Genomic DNA, 4,140 nt, shown 5'->3' on the forward strand with positions numbered 1-4,140 from the left:
CATGTCTCTATTGTAACTGAAGTTTTCTTAACTTCTGTCATCATTTTCGGAATCTACTAAATGTAAATGTAATTAGCTATAATAAAAATATCCATGTACACTCACACTTTTTATTTTCTTGTAATTACTACGTTTCGGCCATTCCAGTCAATCTCAAGGAACTATTAATTAACAATTTAAATTAAATTTTATTCACTATAAATTATTTTTAAAAAACATTCTGAGCCATAAATTTCTGCCTTATTTAGAATATAACAACTAACATTTGTTATAAATCTGTTGTAGGCTATTATGGCTTTGTCAAATCTTATCTTAGACAATAAGCTCTAAAACATTTTCAAATTAGGAAACAATATGTTTGCAGCGATATTGTAAATAAAGTAGGAAATTTATGGTTCAGAATGTTTTTTTGAAAACAATTTATAACGATTAAAAATTAATAATTGGAGAAGATGGTCGGGGGGGGGGGAGAGTGAGGTACTTTAAAATAGAAGGAGGAATTATAATATTTATATAATTAGTTAAAATTTTAATATAATAATTTATCAGAGAAACCCAGAAGTTTATAGTGCACTATTTCACCAATTTTTTTTTTAAGGGTCTTAGAAATTTTTATTCACATTTCTCTATTGTAACTGAAGATTTCTTAACATTTGTTACCATTTTCAGAATCTACTGAATTTAAATTTAATTAGCTATAATAAAAATATCCATATTGTATCATACTATTTATTTTCTTGTAACTCCTATGTTTCGGTAATTCCGGTCATTCTCAAGGGTATAATAATTAATAATTTCAATTGCATACCAATCACAGTATGAAACAATATGGATATTTTTATTATAGCTAATTACATTTAAATTCGTTAGATTCTGAAAATGGTAACAGAAGTTAAGAAATCTTCAGTTACAAAAGAGGAATGTGAATGAAAATTTCATAGACACTTAAAAAAAAATGGATTGAAATAGTGCACTATAAACTTTCGGGTTTCTTGGATAAATTATTATATTAAAATTTTAACTAATTATATAAATATTATAATTCTTCCTTCTATTTTAAAGTCCCGCTCCCCCCCCCCTTCCGACCATCTCCAATTATTAATCTCCGGTCAACTATCTACACCTCCTTATAATGATCAGAATATAATTGAAAGTGTTAATTATTAGATCCTTAATTTCGTCAACACGATTTATAGTCAATATAAAATAATGGGTAATAATCAAACCAGACTACAGACCATCTAGATTTGGTGTTCAAGTTGAGCCTCGATCTGCCTTCACTAATAGGCGAAGGCTGAAGTTCAACATAATCTGAAAGGCTATTTAAGTGGGACATCATCACTTTTACAAGGCCATTTTGCATATATTTAATAGATTAAGACTTTTTATTCGATGCTTATATCTAAATGACGTCATATATGAAATCATCATGGGGACTTGAGATTTCCTTCTGTAGGTATACAGATTAAAAATCTTACATTTAGTATTTAATAAAAAATTAATTCAGTATCTATATTAATTAAAAAAGTATGTGATTGCATTTCTCAATTGACTGGCAATAATATTAACATTATCTCAAATTTGTTTTCTATGCCATCAGATACCCAGTTATTAACCATTAATATTATAAATATTTAATGCTTACGTGTTGCTGTGCATTGAACAGTACCAATAGACATAATTAGTTTAGGAATTAATAGGCTACAGTTGTTTTTTTGTAAAACCAACACAGGTTATCATATTAGTCGATGACGCAATACATTGGATGTCTAGAAATTTCTATTGCGTTCTTATACTTATTTTTATAATTTTTACCAATTAATTTATCTTCCTCTGCCCCTATAATGCGTGTAATATAATCTGTGTTTGATATCGTATTACATTACTACAATAAGTATTGTATATTTATTTTTAGTTAATCTGAAACTAACAATGAGAGTAAAAAATCTAGATGAACATAATATTCCTCTTCAAAAAAATAAAATAAAATATTAGATTTAGCCATTTTTTTAATGTGCTTTATTTGAAAAAAATACAAAGAAGTTGATCTATTTAAATCATTAAAAACCTAGACAATGGCAAAGTGTAACGTCTGTCGAGGCCTGTGTGTAATTGTAACTAACTAAATAAATAACAAAAAAAGTTATATTCTTAAAAACAATGCTTTTAACAAGTTAATAATTTTAAACAACAATACAGTATTTATTTTTGAATAAACAAAAACATCAATATAAAATTTGTAACAAACTGTGGTATGGCATTGATTCCTCACATGTCAACCAACTGAGCTCTTTCCAGTGTAGCTCTAGTCAAGAGGAATTAGAGACTTTTAATAAGCTGAGTAATTGTTCTGGAGAACAGTTCTCCTGCCCAAAATATTTATATATAGTTATTATTTATTTCCATTGCCTATGTGTTTTTAATTATTTAAATAGATCCATTTTATGTACTTTTTTTTTATAAATAAACATATTATAGCCATATATATGGTTACATCTATTTTAAAAAATTTAATGTAATAAACTATATTTAGCCATTTTACCGTTGAACCGATAAAGAAGAATATTTAGCGGAGGAAACTTTTTCCGCCCCCTTATTTAGATATTTTAATTTAAAAGACTAAAATATACAAAATTCTAAAGAGCGGTTTGACAAGAACAGTCATATTTATCTTATATTGAACAGGATACATACAAAAAGTCATAAAATGAAAAGTTACAAATTTTTACAAGTTATTATTATTTATTGTGAAATTTCGTATAAGGTAATAAATAATGACATTAAAAAAGGTAATAGAACATCTGTTCCAACACGAGTTTACCAGTAAACAGTACAATTGCCATTCTGAAAACTAACTATACAGTGAGACGTTATATATTATATATAGTTATTAAATAATCGGTTTTTAATTTTCTTAAAAAAAAAATAATGCTAAATAAAATCACAACAGAACTAACCCAATCTAATACTTGTCTCCTAAAAGATGGAATGTTATTGCTTATCTCCTTAAAATTATTAGTAGATTGTTTGTGATGTCTATAAAAAGTAAGGAAATTTGGTATAACGTGGGTGCCTTTTAAACTGACTTTTATCGACTATTATGTTAGATTTGCATAATAAAAAGGACCAAAATAAAGATAGACTATAGAATATACAGGATATACATAAGATATACAGGAAACGTAAATATCAACAAATTAGGTTGTAGATCATAAAAATTCGTAGAAATAGTACTACATAAGCTTTAAATTTAACCTTCGTTCTATAGTTTTTAATCAGAAATTTATTAATTTAATTACCTAGACACATTAACGGACTTATCACTAATTATAAGTCTATTTAATGAACCAAACTTCCTTTTTGCTTTATTTTATCTTTTTCAAAAAAATTATAATTTGTTATTCATTAGATATAATGAAATCGGATAGTTTTCTTATTATCATATAACAAAAATGAACTCAAAGCTAATCTTCAATGAGTTGTAAGACTGTTCTGGACCGCATGTGAGGCTACTAGAGATCTGAATGGAGCAGGAAAAACAGGTCCTTGAAGGCTGAATGAGGAGATAGTGGTCCGATGTCGTCACACGTCACGCCACTCCGCAAAGTAGTTCATGATTCACGCTGAACGACTAAGAGAGTCAGTCCTCTTTTCTTGTACTTTGTACCTTATCTTTTCGGTTTCAGAAAAGAAATAAAAAATAATAAACAACAATCGAATTAATGGCCGATATTTCACGATTGTAAAAGTTATATTATGTTTGGTGGCTACCTTTTGACTACAAATGGTTACATATTTCATTTGTATCTTCTTAATCTTTATTTCAAATTTTAATAACCACTTATGGATTCCACTTTATTAGTTTATTATGAAAGCAGAATTGTTGTTTTTGTACAAAATCTGAAAAATGTAGATTTATTTCTGATAACGTTGACAAGGAAATTCAGGATTGCCTTCGCTAACAGATTTTAATATGGAGCAGGTTAGGTGCACCAGTTATAGATAGGACAATATTTGTTTTTAAGTGTTAAGAGTTTGATTCCAATACCGTTTCAAGATTGACTCCAGTTGTAAGCTAAAACCTGAGATGACAACTTAGACCAATTTTGAAAGGGTAATTGGCACCAAACTCTTAGTATT

This window comes from Halyomorpha halys, unplaced genomic scaffold (genome assembly GCF_000696795.3).
Source record: "Halyomorpha halys isolate HHAL.00 unplaced genomic scaffold, Hhal_1.1 Scaffold1587.1, whole genome shotgun sequence".
Classification (NCBI taxonomy): domain Eukaryota; kingdom Metazoa; phylum Arthropoda; class Insecta; order Hemiptera; family Pentatomidae; genus Halyomorpha; species Halyomorpha halys.